Source organism: Oncorhynchus mykiss, chromosome 18 (assembly GCF_013265735.2).
Source record: "Oncorhynchus mykiss isolate Arlee chromosome 18, USDA_OmykA_1.1, whole genome shotgun sequence".
Lineage (NCBI taxonomy): Eukaryota > Metazoa > Chordata > Actinopteri > Salmoniformes > Salmonidae > Oncorhynchus > Oncorhynchus mykiss.
The window spans coordinates 24,890,936-24,911,112 of NC_048582.1; the positions used below are offsets into that span (position 1 = coordinate 24,890,936).

Genomic DNA, 20,177 nt, shown 5'->3' on the forward strand with positions numbered 1-20,177 from the left:
GGACCCCAAAGTGACACTGATCGAAGAAGTGCACGTGTCATTGGTTGTTGCAGTATTTTTTTAATTGGCTTGCCTGGCAGTACATAGGGTGCAACTCCACACATCCTCTCCACCGATGTTTAGTCAACAGAAGTAGGTGCCTGGGATCGAGGCAGAGAACACATTACACAAGGAATCGATACTAAGCAAATACATAACCATGTCAAGAAGTGGATAATCCTTTTTGTCTACAAGAGACACAGCTCTTACAGTGACTCAATCCAACAACAACACTGTCTGATGGCTGTCTGCATCCCAAATGGCACCCTATTCCCTACGAAGTGCATTACTTTTGACCAGAGCCCTATTGAACCTAGTAATAAGTAGTGCACTAGGGACTAGGGTGCCATTTGGAATGGAACGAGCGCTGTGTGTAAATGAGGTGAAGAGGAGGCTTCCAAAAACCCTCTCTAGAAAATCAATGTGCCACAGTGCTCTAATTAAGTGATAAAAAAGCCTGTCATACAATAATTGCATAGATGGTTATTTGTTTATTTTGTTGTTTGTCCTTGGTTTCCCCTTACGACATGTTAAAAAAATACTTGCCCTTCCATAATCAAACTGTAATTTGTAAAAACACAAATCTGTAAAAACACCCTGTCTTCTCTTGCTGTTAGTTATAAACTCTTTATAAGATAATTCGTAAAAATCCAAATAACTTCACAGATCTTCATTGTAAAGGGTTTAAACACTGTTTCCCATGCTTGTTCAATGAACAATTAATGAACATACACCTGTGGAACGGTCGTGAAGACACTAACAGCTTACAGACCGTAGGCAATTAAGGTCACAGTTATGAAAAGAGGCCTTTCTACTGACTCTGAAAAATACCAAAAGAAAGATGCCCAGGTTCCCTGCTCATCTGCGTGAACATGCTTTAGGCATGCTGCAAGGAGGCATGAGAACTACAGATGTGACCAGGTCAATAAATTGCAATGTCCATACTGTGAAATGCCTAAGACAGCGCTACAGGGAGACAGGATGGACAGCTGATCGTCGCAGTGGCTGACCGCATGTAACAACACCTGCACAGGATCGGTACATCTGAACATCACACCTGCGGGACAGGTACAGGATGGTAACAACAACTGCCCAGTTACACCAGGAACGCACAATCCCTCCATCAGTGCTCAGACTGTCCGTAATAGGCTGAGAGAGGCTGGACTGAGGGCTTGTAGGCCTGTTGTAAGGCAGGTCCTCACCAGACATCACCGGCAACAACGTCGCCTATGGGCACAAACCCACCGTCGCTGGACCAGACAGGACTGGCAAAAGGAGATGCACTGCAGTACTTAATGGCCACACCAGCTACTGACTGTTACTTTTGATTTTGACCCCCCATTTGTTCAGGGACAAATTATTCAATTTCTGTTAGTCACATGTCTGTGGAACTTGTTCAGTTCATGTCTCAGTTGTTGAATCTTGCTATGTTCATACAAATATTTACACATTTTAAGTTTGCTGAAAATAAATGCAGTTGACAGTGAGAGGATGTTTATTTTTTTGCTGAGTTTATGTTTTCATGGTGACATTGTCATGGTGAAGCACAGATCATTTTCTTGGAACACCTCATACTCTCCTCTACACAACCTTTGCACTGTTTTGATGTGATTGACAAAGACTGTTGCTTTTGACAGCCTTTTCTTTGTATATGACAACTGACGAATGCTAGGCTCACTTGTCGCTGTCTGTGAATAAGAACATGTTATTACGTTGAGTATAATAATAATAATAATAATTTCTTAAACTTTTATAGCGCTTTTTTCATTACAGACAATCTCAAAGCGCTTGTTAAGCAACATAAACAACAATTGACAATTTAAAAATAAATATATATATATGCTACAACAGTAGCTAGATAAGCTAGATCAAATCTGTTTGAGTGAGCATAGGCCTTTCCTGCAGTCACATGACCAAATGACCCTCTCGTGTCCTCATGGGTTTCATAATTAATAAACATTCTCTTTTTTTAAACACTGAAAATCTGGTGTTTCTTTGTCAAACGGCTTTGTTATGTTTCAGTCTTCTGTGATGTATATAAAGTGTAATGTTGGCATGCAAATTCAAAATGGAATACATTTCAACTCTATATCTGACATGGTGTGTAACCATGTGTGGGAGGTGTACACTTTTGTTTAAAAGTTGATTTGTTTAAGTCTACCAATAATCCCTCTGTGTGACCCCACTACAGTGAAAGGATAAATACAATTTTAGAAATATGCATTATTTGTAAAAGAGAACATTTACATGAGTTCCTAACCAAATTAATATATTTCAGAGAGGAAAAGCAATCTGGTGAGAATGTACTGTATGTATGTATGCGCATTCATTTGGATTCAGTCTGGTTAATTAGGGAAAGTACAAACAGTCTCTGAACATCCAAGACTCTGCGTTAGGTGGTCTCTCTCTCTCTCTCTCTCTCTCCCTCTCTGTCTCTCTCTCTCTCTCTCTCTCTCTCTCTGTCTCTCTCTCTCTCTCTCTCTCTGTCTCTCTCTGTCTCTCTCTGTCTCTCTCTGTCTCTCTGTCTCTCTCTGTCTCTCTCTGTCTCTCTGTCTCTCTCTGTCTCTCTCTCTCTCTCTCCCCATCTTCCCTCCAGTTTTTGAACGACATTACATTTTAATAAGCTTTTCATTTGGGGAGGAGAATTCTACCCTGAAGAATTCTGATGCAAATGAACCCAACCCAAAACTCTTTGCTTCATTGACTTCTTAATCTGAGGAATCACTGTGGCAAAGACTGTAGTTAATTGGTACTCAAAGTTTCACGTTATGTCTTTGTCAGAAAGTATTGTTAAATATACATACTGTATATACTGTATCCAGCTGTGCGAGGACATAATATCATAGGTTGGTTGCACAGGTTAAGTTTGACCAATAAGACGGTTCCTCTGTTATTCCCCAGCCTTAGAGGAACAGAAATGTACCCCTTAACCACCAATTTAGCTCTGGGCATAGTGGGGTGGCCTGTTTGAGCTTCCAGCTGGATGGAGCGAAAGTGATCCGACGCTCCTCTCCAGAGAGGTGTCTGGCGGGTGGACACGCACGCACGCTCACTCACTCACTCACACACTCACTCACTCTCACACACACACACACACACACACACATACACACACACACACACACACACACAGTGTGGGTGGCCACCTGGGTCAGTGAGCACGCTTGCATTGGCTTGTTGTGCCTCCCCCTTGTCTATCAAGTCTTAGTGGTGTGTCGATGGCCAACAATAGCAAGCCCCAGCAGAATGTACTGGCAAATGCTCCAGACAGAATAAAGCCATGACCTCCTAGATGTTCCTATCCGTATAGGAAGAGCCTGAAGAAACACAATATCATGTCCTCTCTGAAGATATTTTAAAACAAAATGGCCCTGAAATGTCAGAGCAGTATGAGGGCAAAGATAATTGTGTCGCCAATGTTTGTTTAACTGCGGAGGACAGAGTGAACCATTAGATAGCATCTTAAAATGGATTCAAAGATGTATTTTGGGGCTGTATTTAAACATTTTTAAGACTTTTCTTTCAGGTTATTGTCACGTTCTGACCATAGTTCCTTTGTTTTGTCTTTTGTTTTAGTATGGTCAGGGCCTGAGTTGGGTGGGTTGTCTATGTTAGTTTTTCTATGATTTTCTATGTTTGTGTTTGGCCTGGTATGGTTCTCAATCAGAGGCAGCTGTCAATCGTTTTCCCTGATTGAGAACCATATTTAGGTAGCCTGTTTTCGATTGTGTTTGGTGGGTGTTTTTTTTTCAGTCTTTGTGTGTCTACACCAGACAGAACTGTTCCAGTTGTTGCTTTGTTTTGTTATTCAGTGTTCAGTTTACTATATTAAAAAGATGAACACGCACCACGCTGCGCATTGGTCCTCACCTTATTCTTCCCACGACGACCGTTAGAGTTATACACGTCTTGTACTGTATGTGCCCAGCTCATGATCACATTTTACTCATTGAACACAGTGGGAAAGGAAGGAACAGACTAGCAGAGATAACACTGTATTTAGTTTGTAACACTGAATACAGTTTGTTCCTTACTGGGGTTCAAATGTTGTTGCTTGGTGTTTCCAAGTGAGAACTGCTAAACGTTATATTCAGTAGCAACATTTTTCAAAATAAGTTAAAAAGAATTTTAAAAAATATATATTTAAGTGGGCATATCTAAAACGTCTGCAGTATAGCATTGACTTAGTACCCAACTGCTATAATAAACTCTTGTCACCCGAAGTAAAGAACATAGCATTTTAGAAGACTTTTAAAGCGTGCAAAGAGAATATCTCAAGTGTCCTTAATTAGCAATGTATCGCGGCCATTTAACAACCAGGCATAAATCCACATTCTTAAACTTTGTCTTTAAATAATCTTTTCATTGGGTTTTTTTTTCTTCTCAACAAGTAGCTTCTTTGAACAATACTTAAAAGCCCGGCAGGATCAATATTTTCCAGCACGCATCCAGGAGAAGTGCTAATCGGATTCAAGCTCATGAAATTAAAATGACTCAGCAGGGATCAGGCTGTAATTAGTGTCAAGCTATTAACTTTCTTTTATATGTCTGTTAACTGAATACTTAAACATTGACTTTACTTTAATCATGAACATCCTACACAAACCGAATAGCACTACAGACTTCATTTTAATCCGAGTACCATACACGTCCTACATCGATATGTGTTATGAGAACACATAAGGCACATCAACTATAATCCCCTGACATGGGAATACCACTGCTCATCAACAAATCAAACACATCTTTAACCAAGCACGATCTGGAAAAATCCATCATCTGCAAAACAGTGAATTGTTTTGACACAAAGCGGGAAGTACCTGTTGCGTCTCCCTGGTACTTAAGTGCCATAATGTTTCAGATATCAAGAATAATCAATTCTCTCCTCATTTCCAGAGTTATACAGCCAGGCCATACTGCGTGTGGCTTTTCTGTCATTAAAGTGCTCATCTAGGTGCTGTTGTACTGTCATAATTCAAAATGTCTTCATCCCTTACTTGTGTAGAACATCACAGCAATGTTGACAACACTTTTAGAAAAACATTGCTATCAAGAACCTTAAAGGGTTCTTTGGCTGTCCCCACGGGTACATGTACAGTTCACAACCTGATCAAATAATCCCTGTGGCTATATGGCTATGGCAGGAAATATCCCTTTTCTCATTTCCATACCACTTTCACCTGAGTGTAGGAATAAGCGTGAACAGATAAGAGCATTTTCGTAATATCCTCTAAAAGAAGCTTAAGAAGTCTACACTGGATGAAGCGCAGTGTCTCTACTGTTACCAGGAGCGCAAGTGGCGGGGGACGGGACATCATTTAAATTGTTCTTATCTAGTCGGATAAACACTCCAAACAGCCTACCCGTCCACTCGGAGGCGTCCACATGGTCCTAAAGCACATGTTTCCTAGTTTTCTATCACATTCCAATTATAAAACTGATGGGGGACAAAAATGACATCTCATCATTTTATTTTACTAGGCAAGTCAGTTCAGAACAAATTCTTATTTTCAACGAGAGCCTAGGAACAGTGGGTTAAAACTTGTTGAGGATAGGGGGCAGTATTTTCACTTTGGATGAATTGCGTGCCCATTGTGAACTGCATCCTACTCTGTCCTAGATTGCTAATATATGCATATTATTATTACTATTGGATAGAAAACACTCTGAAGTTTCTAAAACTGTTTGAATTATGTCTGTGAGTATAACATAACTCGTAGGGCAGGCAATCTTTCAAACCTGAAGTGAAATTCTGAATACATGTCTAATTTCAAGTCATCGCCTATCCACTTCCAAATAAGATATGGATCTGATAGCACTTCCTACGCCTTCCACTAGATGTCCTCATTCAGTAGAATGTGGAATGGATCTTCTGGTGTGAACTTTGACCGAATGGGAGGGGAAATAGTCACTGTCCCGACAGAATGCAATTTCCCTGTGGTGCATTTCTCTGTGGGTGCCACCGTCGTTCCATTTGGCTGCAGCTGAAAACGTATGATCCGGTTGGAACGTTATTGGATATATATGAAAATAACATCCTGAAGATTGATTCTCTACTTAGTTTGACCAGTTTATTCGACCTGGAATATATATTTTTGAAGTTTTCGTGCGAGTTGTCCTGGACCAGCGTCAGCATTTGGGCACGTGAGCTGAAAGTGGTAGCAAATGCAGCTAATTGGACACTAGTATTGGACATTATGGAACAAAACAACGATTTATTGTGGAACTAGGACTCCTTGCACTGCATTCTGATGAAAGATCATCAAAGGTAAGGGGATATTTATGATGTAATTTTGTATTTCTGTTGACTCCAACATGGCGGAGGAGTACTTTTACGTCTGAGCGCTGCATGGTAGGCTTTTTCCGTAACGTTTTTAAAAAATCTGACACAGTGGTTACATTAAGAACCAGTGTATCTTTAATTATATGTAGAATGTGTATCTTTAGTCAAAGTTTATGATGAGTAGTTCTGTTATCTGGCGTAGCTTTCTATAATTCCTCCGGATATTTCTGAACATGGCGTCAATGTAAACTGAGATTTGTGGATATAAATATGCATATTATCGAACAAAACATAAATGTATTGTGTAACATGTCATATGAGTGTCATCTGATGAAGATTTTCAAAAGGTTAGTGATTCATTTTATCTCTAATCCTGCTTTTGTGACTCTATCTTTGGCTGGAAAAAAATGGTTGCGTTTTTCCTTTGATTTGGTGGTGGTCTAACATAAATATATGTTGTGTTTTCGCTGTAAAACATTTAAAAAATCGGACATGATGGGTAGATGAACAAGATGTTTATCTTTCATTTGAGGTATTGGACTTGTTAATGTGTAAAAGTTAAATATTTCTAAAGAATATTTTTGAATTCCCTGCACCACCTTTTCAGCTGAATGGGGGGGGGGGTGGAGTTCCCCTTGGGGATTGCCTTGCCATAACACTGCCTTGTTCAGGGGCAGAACGACAGATTTGTACCTTGTCAGCTCGGGGATTCGATCTTGCAACCATTCGGTTACTAGTCCAACGCTCTAACCACTAGGCTACGCTGCTGCCCTGCTGCTGTGGGGGGTGGGGTGGGGGGGACATGTCCCCCCCGTCCCCAGTGAAAGTTGCACCCCTGGATGTTAAGGGCGAAGTAGACTATTTGAAGGAATAGTATCCAACCAAGTGAGATATGGGATGTTTCACACTGCCCGTTCGTCAATCATGTAGGGAAGAAAAGAGGATGATAAAAAGGCATCTAACAATTAAAATATGTAGATGTTGGTCGTGTCAATAGCTAAATGTAGCAGAAAATCTAGAATAGGATTGAACTCATGCCTCCTACAGTATACATAATGCAGTGTAATTAGTGTAATTTTGTGTAAAATTACATTATCTAGTCTTACTCAATTCCTTTCCTCAATGTTAGACATTGCCAGTCTGTTACTGTTAAATTGAGTCTTCATCGCCACCTCAGGAACTGAAGCATTTTAACACCTTGAGCTTTGCAAATAAACAAACTCTGAACATGAATATGCAAAACATTTTACACTGCTAAATTGTGATGCTTAGAGGCTCCCAAAACCTTTAAAAATTGAATAATGCTTAAGAGAAGGTCAAACACAAAACATTTTCTCTCATTTCTTAGCTTTTACAATAAGACTACAGCACAGCTGACCAGGAATGAACCGCATCAGTACTAGTATAATAATAATAATCAGAATAATAATAATATTAATAATAATGATGATGATCATCGTCATCATAATATAAAATAACAATAATATGACAACCTTTCTTCACTATTCCTCTACATATACAAGTGTATGGCCATATTTCAGTAAACTGCAACAGGAAATCATATTTGGGTTGCAACTCATGTGGCTTAATATAGCTGTAACGTCACAGATATTTTGAATCTGTATGCATATTCAATTCAGAGCCACTCTACAGTGAAGTCCCATTCTGTGGAACCATAACATTGAGCGATATACGTTTATTGTTGCTTGGCTGGGTGGGTTTTGATTTAATCTGTCTCTTGACGTCTTCTAAGGTCAACGGACTCACTGTAATCTCAGAATGACCGTGCTCATCAACTGATGGCGCGTTTGCTATGTTAAACCCGTCTTATGGTTTTAGGCTCTTTTTGTTACTCTCTGACAATTACCTTCATACATAAAACTGTAAAAGAGACACATGATATATATTTGCAACTATAGAAAACAGTATCCACAAGAAACATGCAGGCACACCCACCCACCCACACTCTCCTAGGCTTCTACTGCTTCACATTACAGCTGGTATAATAGCAATTGAACCTGGAACGTGTGGGTCGCGAAATGTGCGACCTCCAAACACGGAAGGAGTCACAGGGAGAAATAGACTGTGATGACCTGGTGTTGTTCAGCCGCACAGTCCGCCATAGTGGTTAACCCAGAGGTGGAAACATTGCCACCATCCTTACCCGTTTACTAGCCCCCAGCAGAACCAAATCAACTCCCCCATTGTGTTGTGACTGTCAAAACTAAACAGCTATTACGGCCAACCTGCCATTCCACTTAGCCATTTGCAAATCAGTCATTTTTCGGCAGTCTGAGTCTCATTTAAAAATGTTTACCGTGGCATTTTCCATCCGGCCTCATTATCCACCAGACTGGATAGCGGCGGCTGAGGCTTTTTTAAACCATGGAGGGAGATGAGCGAGCGATGCCCGGTCATATCAACCGATTGTAATTGCCAAAAGTCAATGCAGCGTGCAATTCCATTCACTATACTCTGTGTACCAGACCACTTACTTAAAACAAACTGTACAGGATAAACAATGCATTAGGGAGAGGAAAGGAAGACAGAGAGGGTGAGAGAGGAGGGCATCGGCCATGCACTCATCCTCTGGCGTAACAAAAAAAGGATGCTTTCAGAGAACATGGAGATTTACTGAGCCACTGACCAAATCAATTTAAAATACCACCCAACTTTTTCTTTTTATTATCCCTCAATCTTTCTACTCTTCTGAGATTCAGTATTTGCTGTCCTCAGTGCAACTATTTTTGTCTGTGTGAGTGTGTGTGTGTGTGTGTGTGTGTGTGTGTGTGTGTGTGTGTGTGTGTGTGTGTGTGTGTGTGTGTGTGTGTGTATGTGTGTGTGTGTGTGTGTGTGTGTGTGTGTGTATGTGTGTGTGTGTGTATGTGTGTGTCTGTTTGTGTGTGTAATGTGTGTAATGTGTGTATCTGTATGTGTATGTCATGTGTGGTGTGGTGTGGTGTGGTGTGTGTGTGTGTGTGTGTGTGTGTGTACATGCGTTCGTTTGTGCGTGCGTGCGTGTGTGTGTTGATCCACACACTGATGATGTCCATGTCCCATCTCTCCATCTGGGCCTGTGTGGCACTACGCAAATCTCTCCAGTGCATCTGGTGTACTGTTGCTTTGCATGACACAACTGTGTCAGCTCAAAAGCTAAGAAAAACACTTAAGGTGAATGAATGTGAATGTGATAAAGTATCTCTGTATGGCGGTCTTGGAGAGAGCCTGCATGCCCACTTCCAGAAAAACATAGCTGGCTTGTGTGGTGAGCTACTGCCTATTTTTTATATTTATGTGCTTTATGAGGACATGAAAATAATGGCCACTATTTTTGGCAAAGTAAAAAAAAAATCCCCATGAAAAGAACATTTACAGACCATAGGGAAGAGACAGAAGATATCAATATCAATAGATTTCAGTGTTTTGTTTACAATTACAATGGGCGCTCTTCTACCGAACCATCATGACGGTAATGACCTTTAAAAGTGAACCTGTCTGCGATCAGCCTTGTTTTGCTAAATATTGTTACAAAAAGCAGGACGTGAAAAGCTCAATCACCTCCCTCCTCTAAAGGTCTTCCGAACAAAAACAATCTATTCATATTCACGATAAAAAGCCAACCGTAATCCATAATGATCTGACAATTACTCAGAAGTAACTGTTGACTTGTTTCATTTCTGATTTGCAAAGTCATTTTTTAACAACTCCTTTGTTGTTTTTTAAATTTATTTTATTTTTTTATTTTTTTATTTATCCGTTATTTTACCAAGTAAGTTGACTGAGAACACATTCTCATTTGCAGCAACGACCTGGGGAATAGTTACAGGGGAGAGGAGGGGGATGAATGAGCCAATTGTAAACTGGGGATTATTAGGTGACCGTGATGGTTTGAGGGTCAGATTGGGAATTTAGCCAGGACACCGGGGTTAACACCCCTACTCTTACGATAATGACCTCAGAGAGTCAGGACACCCGTTTAACGTCCCATCCGAGAGACGGCACCCTACACAGGGCAGTGTCCCCAATCACTGCCCTGGGGCATTGGGATATTTTTTAGACCAGTGGAAAGAGTGCCTCCTACTGGCCCTCCAACACCACTTCCAGCAGCATCTGGTCTCCCATCCAAGGACTGACCAGGACCAACCCTGCTTAGCTTCCGAAGCAAGCCAGCAGTGGTACGCAGTCATATTGTCACGATTGTCGTATTGAGTAGACCAAAGCGCAGCCTGGTGTGAAAGCATGATTTAATGAAAAGACGGAAAAAAACACAAAGTACACTAAAAACTAACTAACTAACTAACTAACTAACTAACTAACTAACTAGACGACCGTGACTGCTACAGAAACAATGTGCTAACAAGCAACATAACATAGACAATAACCCACCAACCGCAATCTTCTCTGTATACATCAATGAGGTCGCTCTTGCTGCTGGTGAGTCTCTGATCCACCTCTACGCAGACGACACCATTCTGTATACTTCCGGCCCTTCTTTGGACACTGTGTTAACAACCCTCCAGGCAAGCTTCAATGCCATACAACTCTCCTTCCGTGGCCTCCAACTGCTCTTAAATGCAAGTAAAACTAAATGCATGCTTTTCAATCGATCGCTGCCCGCACCTGCTCGCCCGTCCAGCATCACTACTCTGGACGGCTCTGACTTAGAATACGTGGACAACTACAAGTACTTAGGTGTCTGGTTAGACTGTAAACTCTCCTTCCAGACCCATATCAAACATCTCCAATCCAAAGTTAAATCTAGAATTGGCTTCCTATTTCGCAACAAAGCATCCTTCACTCATGCTGCCAAACATACCCTTGTAAAACTGACCATCCTACCAATCCTCGACTTTGGCGATGTCATTTACAAAATAGCCTCCAATACCCTACTCAACAAATTGGATGCAGTCTATCACAGTGCAATCCGTTTTGTTACCAAAGCCCCATATACTACCCACCATTGCGACCTGTACGCTCTCGTTGGCTGGCCCTCGCTTCATACTCGTCGCCAAACCCACTGGCTCCATGTCATCTACAAGACCCTGCTAGGTAAAGTCCCCCCTTATCTCAGCTCGCTGGTCACCATAGCATCTCCCACCTGTAGCACACGCTCCAGCAGGTATATCTCTCTAGTCACCCCCAAAACCAATTCTTTCTTTGGCCGCCTCTCCTTCCAGTTCTCTGCTGCCAATGACTGGAACGAACTACAAAAATCTCTGAAACTGGAAACACTTATCTCCTGTAACGGTCTTCTAGGTGTGAAGGAGAGTCGGACCAAAATGCGGCGTGTAGATTGCGATCCATGTTTATTGTGACTATAGCAACATGAATCCAAATACAAACAGTGCAAAATAATAAACGTAATGAAAACCGAAACAGCCTAAACTGGTGCAAACTAACACTAAGGACAATCACCCACAAACACACAGTGAAACCCAGGCTACCTAAATATGGTTCCCAATCAGAGACAATGACTAACACCTGCCTCTGATTGAGAACCATATCAGGCCGGACATAGAAATAGACAAACAAGACATCCAACATAGAATGCCCACCCAGTTCACGTCCTGACCAACACTAAAACAAGGAAAACACACACGAACGATGGTCAGAACGTGACAGTACCCCCCCTCCAAGGTGCGGACTCCGGACGCACAACTTAAACCTATGGGGGAGGGTGTGGGTGGGCATCTGTCCGCGGTGGCGGCTCTGGCGCTGGACGTGGACCCCACTCCATAACAGTTTTAGTCCACCTCCTTAGCGTCCCTAGATAGGTGACCCTTCTTAATGACAGCTCGGGACAGAGGGTCAGCTCGAGACAGAGGGGCAGCTCGGGACAGAAGTAGCTCGGGACAGAAGTAGCTCGGGACTGATGGGTAGCACAGCACTGAGAGGAAGCTCAGGCAGGTAGTTAGATCCGGCAGATCCTGGCTGGCTGGCGGTTCTGGCAGATCCTGGCCGGCTGGTGGTTCTGGCAGATCCTGGCCGACTGGCAGATCTGGAAGAGTCTGGTCGACTGGCAGATCTGGAAGAGTCTGGTCGACTGGCAGATCTGGAAGAGTCTGGTCGACTGGCAGATCTGGAAGAGTCTGGTCGACTGGCAGATCTGGAAGAGTCTGGTCGACTGGCAGATCTGGAAGAGTCTGGTCGACTGGCAGATCTGGAAGAGTCTGGTCGACTGGCAGATCTGGAAGAGTCTGGTCGACTGGCAGATCTGGAAGAGTCTGGTCGACTGGCAGATCTGGAAGAGTCTGGTCGACTGGCAGATCTGGAAGAGTCTGGTCGACTGGCAGATCTGGCTGCTCCATGCTGACTGGCAGCACTGGCTGCTCCATGCTGACTGGCGGCCCTGGCTGCTCCATGCTGACTGGCGGCCCTGGCTGCTCCATGCTGACTGGCGGCCCTGGCTGCTCCATGCTGACTGGCGGCCCTGGCTGCTCCATGCTGACTGGCGGCCCTGGCTGCTCCATGCTGACTGGCGGCCCTGGCTGCTCCATGCTAACTGGCAGCTCTGGCGGCTCCTTGCAGACTAGCAGCTCTGGCGGCTCCTTGCAGACTAGCAGCTTTGGCGGCATCCTGCAGACAGGCAGCTCTGGCGGCTCCTTGCAGACTGGTAGCTCCTTGCAGACTGGCAGCTCTGGCGGCCCCTGGTTGACTGGCGGCGCTGGCGCTGGGCTGACTGACGGCACTGGCGGCCCCTGGCTGACTGGCGGCACTGGCGGCCCCTGGCTGACTGGCGGCACTGGCGGCCCCTGGCTGACTGGCGGCACTGGCGGCCCCTGGCTGACTGGCGGCACTGGCGGCCCCTGGCTGACTGGCGGCGCTGGCGGCCCCTGGCAGACGGGCGGCGCTGGCGGCTCCTGGCAGACGGGCGGCGCTGGCGGCGCTGGGCAGACGGGCGGCGCTGGCGGCGCTGGGCAGACGGGCGGCACTGGCGGCGCTGGGCAGACGGGCGGCACTGGCGGCGCTGGGCAGACGGGCGGCACTGGCGGCGCTGGGCAGACGGGCGGCACTGGCGGCGCTGGGCAGACGGGCGGCACTGGCGGCGTTGGGCAGACGGGAAGCTCCGATGGCGCCGGGCAGACGGGAAGCTCCGGCAGAGGCGCCGGGCAGACGGGAAGCTCCGGCAGAGGCGCCGGGCAGACGGGAAGCTCCGGCAGAGGCGCCGGACAGGCGGGAGGCTCCGGCAGAGGCGCCGGACAGGCGGGAGGCTCCGGCAGAGGCGCCGGACAGGCGGGAGGCTCCGGCAGAGGCGCCGGACAGGCGGGAGGCTCCGGCAGAGGCGCCGGACAGGCGGGAGGCTCCGGCAGAGGCGCCGGACAGGCGGGAGGCTCCGGCAGCGCTGGAGAGGAGGAAGGCTCTGGACGGATGGGCCGGAGAGACAGCCTGGTACGGGGAGCTGCCACCGGAGGGCTGGGGTGTGGAGGTGGTGACGGATAGACCGGGCCGTGCAGGCGCACTGGAGCTCTTGAGCACCGAGCCTGTCCAACCTTACCCGGTTGAATGGTCCCGGTCGCCCTGCCAGTGCGGCGAGGTGGAATAGCCCGCACTGGGCTATGCAGGCGAACCGGGGACACCGTGCGCAAGGCTGGTGCCATGTAAGCCGGCCCAAGGAGACGCACTGGAGACCAGATGCGTAGAGCCGGCTTCATGGCACTTGGCTCGATGCCCACTCTAGCCCGGCCGATACGCGGAGCTGGAATGTACCGCACCGGGCTGTGCACCCGCACTGGGGACACCGTGCGCTCCACAGCATAACACGGTGCCTGCCCGGTCTCTCTAGCCCCCCGGTAACCACAGGAAGTTGGCTCAGGTCTCCTACCTGGCGTAGCCATACTCCCTGTTAGCCCCCCCCCAAGAAATTTTTGGGGCTGACTCCCGGGCTTCCATCCACGACGCCGCGCTGCCTCCTCGTACCAACGCCTCTCCGCTTTCGCCGCCTCCCGTTCTTCCTTGGGGCGGCGATACTCTCCTGGCTGAGCCCAAGGTCCTTTACCGTCTAATTCGTCCTCCCATGTCCATACCTCCTCGCGCTGCTCCTGCTGCTGCTTTTTCCTTTGCCCATTACCACACCGCTTGGTCCTGTTGTGGTGGGTGATTCTGTAACGGTCTTCTAGGTGTGAAGGAGAGTCGGACCAAAATGCGGCGTGTAGATTGCGATCCATGTTTATTGTGACTATAGCAACATGAATCCAAATACAAACAGTGCAAAATAATAAACGTAATGAAAACCGAAACAGCCTAAACTGGTGCAAACTAACACTAAGGACAATCACCCACAAACACACAGTGAAACCCAGGCTACCTAAATATGGTTCCCAATCAGAGACAATGACTAACACCTGCCTCTGATTGAGAACCATATCAGGCCGGACATAGAAATAGACAAACAAGACATCCAACATAGAATGCCCACCCAGTTCACGTCCTGACCAACACTAAAACAAGGAAAACACACACGAACGATGGTCAGAACGTGACATCTCCCTCACTAGCTTTAAGCACCAACTGTCAGAGCAGCTCACAGATTACTGCACCTGTACATAGCCCACCTATAATTTAGCCCAAACAACTACCTCTTTCCCAACTGTATTTCATTTATTTATTTATTTTGCTCCTTTGCACCCCATTATTTTTATTTCTAATTTGCACATTCTTCCATTGCAAAACTACCATTCCAGTGTTTTACTTGCTATATTGTATTTATTTTGCCACCATGGCCTTTTTTGCCTTTACCTCCCTTCTCACCTCATTTGCTCACATTGTATATAGACTTGTTTATACTGTATTATTGACTGTATGTTTGTTTTACTCCATGTGTAACTCTGTGTCGTTGTATCTGTCGAACTGCTTTGCTTTATCTTGGCCAGGTCGCAATTGTAAATGAGAACTTGTTCTCAACTTGCCTACCTGGTTAAATAAAGGTAAAATAAATAAAAAAATACAGAAACAACGACAAACACCAGCCACTGATTGAGAACCATATCAGGCCAACACACATAGAGACAGACCAACTAGACATGCAACATAGAATGCCCTCTTATATCACACCCTGACCAAACAAAACATTGAAACAAACAACTCAAGTAATGGTCAGAGTATGACACATACGCTTTATTCATTCTTATCTAAAAGGTAACAGTTCCAAAAAAAATAGTGATAGTTAATTGTTGTACATGGATCTGAATGAACCATTACATAATAAACAAACAGTCAACATGACCCCAATGCCATTTTTATATACACTTTATTTTACCAGGTAAGTTGACTGAGAATGTATTCTCTTTTACAGTTATTTACCATTACTACAGTTTAAGTCCAAATCAACTAGTGTGAAATAAAGAACGAACTAGCCTAGTGGAGCACTAAGTCAAACAAAAAACAGTAGCTCAATGTGGTTCATAACACACCATAAGAAAGGAAAAACTCACTCATTGAAATATGACATTTTAATGGTTTCAGTATGTTCTGACCTATGCTGCTAAAACAATACATGGCAACGTAAAGAATATGTTTTCACTTTCTTCCAGGATGTGCCTTTTGAACCCGGCACCCGAAGACTTGTTGCTACAAACTTTTGAGCTGAGCACGTCAATTTCTCTTTCTATCTATCACACACCGTCATCGTCCCTGAGACACATCAGAGCTGAATCTGATGTAAAAGCTTTTGAAGGAGTAGGCATGAGACCGGTGCACATTTTCAATAGGAGCGTAGTGAGAGAGGACCATTTGTCATGCTAACGAATGCTTTGCCCTCATTTTCCTGCCCCGGCCCATTCCTTGCGTGTGCAGGCCTAAAGGAAATGTATGTGTGTTTGTTTGTTTTCTCCTTTTTAAATGAGCTGTGGCTGCTGAAAGAGAGCTGACCAGGCATCAACACTGGGGCAGTGGGCTGCCTCTCTGTTCTCTTCTCTGTCACGTCAAAGCGGCCTCTCCTCTCTCCTTTCCGTGACTCAGAATTAGTGTGTTTATTGTACAATATATGTCATGAACAGCCTCCCAGCCACACACATATTCTCTTCCCAAACAAGGGTGATATGGCCGACATGTCTTCAACCCTCACTAGCTGGGGGAAATCAACAGGGGGTTCAGATCTTCTCCTGGCACTAGCTGTCCTTGACCCAGTGTGAGTGAAGTCAAGCAGGGACCCCTTTAGGCCCCCTGGGGGGCCCCCTTTAGGCCCCCTGGGGGGCCCCCTTTAGGCCCTCTGGGGGGGCCCCTAGGGCCACAACCAAAGACCAACAACAGCCCTAATAAATCACATCAGCATAGAGAAACCATAAAAAACACAGCAGTATATCTGTAGATAGTGGAAACATAAATACTATGAGATGTTGTTGTGAGACACATCATTCACTGTCTCTCTCAGTTGTTGACATAGACATTACAGACTTACAGTGCCTTCGGAAAGTATTTAGAACCCCACATTTTGTTAAATTATAGCCTTATACTAAAATTGATTAAATAAAAAATGTTCTTCATCAATCTACACACAATACCACATTATGACAAAGTGAATGCAGGTTTTTAGAAATTTTGGCAAGTGTATAAAAATATCTACGTAAGTATTCAGAACCTTTGCTATGAGACTCGAAATTGAGCTCAGGTGTATGCTGTTTCCATTGATCATCCTTGAGATGTTTCTACAACTTGATTGGAGTCCACCTGTGGTAAATTCAAATGATTGGTCATGATTTGGAAAGGCACACACCTGTCTATATAAGGTCCCACAGATGACAGTGCATGTCAGAGCAAAAACCAAGCCATGAGGTCGAAGGTATTGTCTGTAGAGCTCTGAGACAGGATTGTGGCGAGGCACAGATCTGGGGAAGGGTTCCAAAACATTTCTGCAGCATTGAAGGTCCCCAAGAACACAGTGGCCATCATTCTTAAATGGAAGAAGTTTGTAACCACCAAGACTCTTCCTAGAGCTGGCTGCCTGGAAAAACTGAGCAATCTGGGGAGAAGGGCCTTGGTCAGGGAGTTGACAAAGAACCCGATGGTCACTCTGACAGAGGTCAGAGAAGAAGAACCTCCCAGAAGGACAACCATCTCTGCAGCACTCCTCCAATCAGGCTTTTATGGTAGATTGGCCAGACGGTCAATGAAAGGCACATGACAGCCTGCTTGGAGTTTGCCAAAAGTTACCTAAAGGACTCTTAGACCTCTTTGGCCTGTGTGCCAAGCATCATGTTTGGAGGAAACATGAGCATGGTGGTGGCAGCATCATGCTGTGGGGATGTTTTCAGCGACAGGGACTGGGAGACTAGTCAGGATCGAGGGAAAGATGAACGGAGCAAAGTATAGCGAGATCCCTGATGAAAACCTGTTCCAGAGCGCTCAGGACCTCAGAGTGGTTAATCTTCCAACAGGACAATGACCCTAAGCACCCAGCCAAGACAACGCAGGGGTGGCTTCGGGGCAAGTCACGTGTGCCAAACTTGTAGCGTCATAAAGAAGACTTGAGGCCGTAATCACTGCCAAAGGAAAAAGTATATTTTATTACATTTGCAAAAATGTCTAAACCTGTTTTGGTTTTGTCATCATTGGGTAATGTGTGTAGATTGATGAGGAAAAAATACAAATGAATCAATTTTAGAATATGGCTGTAACAAAATGTGGAAAAAGTCAAGGGTTCTGAATACTTTCCGAATGCACTGTATACCATAATATATATATATATATATAACACAAAACTACGATAGACACACAATTTTACATTACATTTTCTTTGCTTATAATAGCATTGAATAAATGTAATGCTCTCTCTCGTAACACTCTTCACAGTGCAAGAAACTGCAGTTAAATATGTGTCATCTGACACAATCAGCAGGGGCAAGGAGGAAAAGAGGCTTCAGGCTGTATTAGATCTACAGAGACTGACAAGTCCTGCTGAGGCAGAGGCTATCCTAATATGGACACTGTATCGAGATCAATCAGCTAAAATAATATTGTGCTAAAATTGTTCTCCTCGTCCGACTGAATAGGCCTAGAATCTTGGACATATTGTGTTCCCAAAACAATATGTCCATTCCATTACAGATTCACCAGTAGAACAAACTATTGGTAAATCCCCCGTTATGTTTCCAGACCTTGTAAGGGTGTAAAAGCCCTCGTCTGGACCTATATCTGGACTGGATTAAGTCAGTATTTAATTGTATTTTAAGACCTGGATGCCAAATACTCAGAACCTGTGTTTACCAGGCAGAGAGAGAGAGAGCGAGAGAGAGAGAGAGAGAGACAGATAGAGAGAGAGAACGAGAGACAGAAATAGAGACTGAGAGAGATAGGCAGAGAAGGTGTGGGGGAAGGTAAGGATAGAGAGGGTTAAGTGTAGGCAGCCAAGACACATGCGTCTGAATCAGGGAGACATCAGCAGGCCCCTCACGTCTCGCCATAATGGGATGGAGAGAGGAGGAGAGGAGCGAAGTGCCATGTGGCTCTGACACATCCCAGCTCAGAGTAATGGAGCTCAGGGAGAGCTCGTCAAACAGATCGGCCCATGTGGAGCTTGGACACAGATGGTGCAGTGTTACGAAAACAGCGTGGCAGCATGGCATGGTACCAACGCGGTCACAGCCAGGGCCAGCCACTGGATACAGAGCCGGAGATGCTATACACACACACACACACACACACACACACACAGCACACAGCACACAGCACAGATGACCCCCCTACTGCTCTTGATTCCATCTCACACACACTCTGCTGCACGGACACCATGCAATCCTGCTGCGTGTTTGTGAGATTAAGAGGCTAAAGATACCATCCGTCACCATGATAGTTGGTTACATAATATAGCACTGGTTGGTTACATAATACAACACTTATCTTGTTAATAAAATGAATTGCTTCTTCAAACCAAGCAGAGTCTTAGAGTTAGTTTGAAATAAATGAACACACTATTCAGACATCAGACTACCTGGACACACTATTCAGACATCAGACTACCTGGACACACTATTCAGACATCAGACTACCTGGACACACTATTCAGACGTCAGACTACCTGAACACACTATTCAGAGGTCAGACTACCTGAACACACTATTCAGACATCAGACTACCTGAACACACTATTCAGACATCAGACTACCTGAACACACTATTCAGACATCAGACTACCTGAACACACTATTCAGACGTCAGACTATCTAGCAAGAGACTGCCCAATGTTCTGGGAGAGGAAGGTGTCTGAGTGTCTGAGGAGAATTTACATTCTGGTCCTTACCTTTATCTGGGATGAATACATTTCTATTTATATGGCAGAATAGAGACCATGTAGCTGAGGGATGCTCTAGCATGAACCTCTACTCTGAGAGACACACAAACACGTGTGCATTTATAGGTACCCACAAAAATGTACGCACACGCACACACACACACACACACACACACACACACACACACACACACGCACACACACACACACACCCCTCATCTCTCTCCTCACCCAGTCTATCAAAGAAGCAGAGAGACAGACTTAACAAGGGCCTTCTTTCTCCTCTCTCCACATTTTTTTTCTTCTTTCTTCCGCAGTGCATACTTTTCCAGAACACCTTTTCCCCCTGGCTCTCAATCGCGAAACTAAATATAGCGAGCAGTGCAGACAGCTCAGCTTTATAGCAAATGGAAAGCAGAGCAGCAGTGGATCCCGGGGTGTGAATATGAATTGAACACCCTGGATGTAGCTTTGGTTTTCTTATGGGCTTAACAACACTTCAGCATCTTGGCCTCCATGAAACTACCAGGTTTAGTCTCGGCTCGTCCCCAGGCTCAATTATTACCGTATATAGACAGTGAGGTGTAGTACTCATAGACAGAGAGGTGTGACAGAGACAGAGCCGGCTGG

At 45.0% G+C, this 20,177-nt stretch overlaps 1 protein-coding gene across 2 annotated transcripts in view; it reads right to left on the minus strand.

Annotated features, from left to right (window-relative positions):
* LOC110495893 (neuroligin-4, X-linked-like) overlaps positions 1-20,177 on the minus strand; it is a 76,950-nt gene that overhangs the window by 27,963 nt on the left and 28,810 nt on the right. The gene's annotated exons all lie outside the window — the stretch shown is intronic.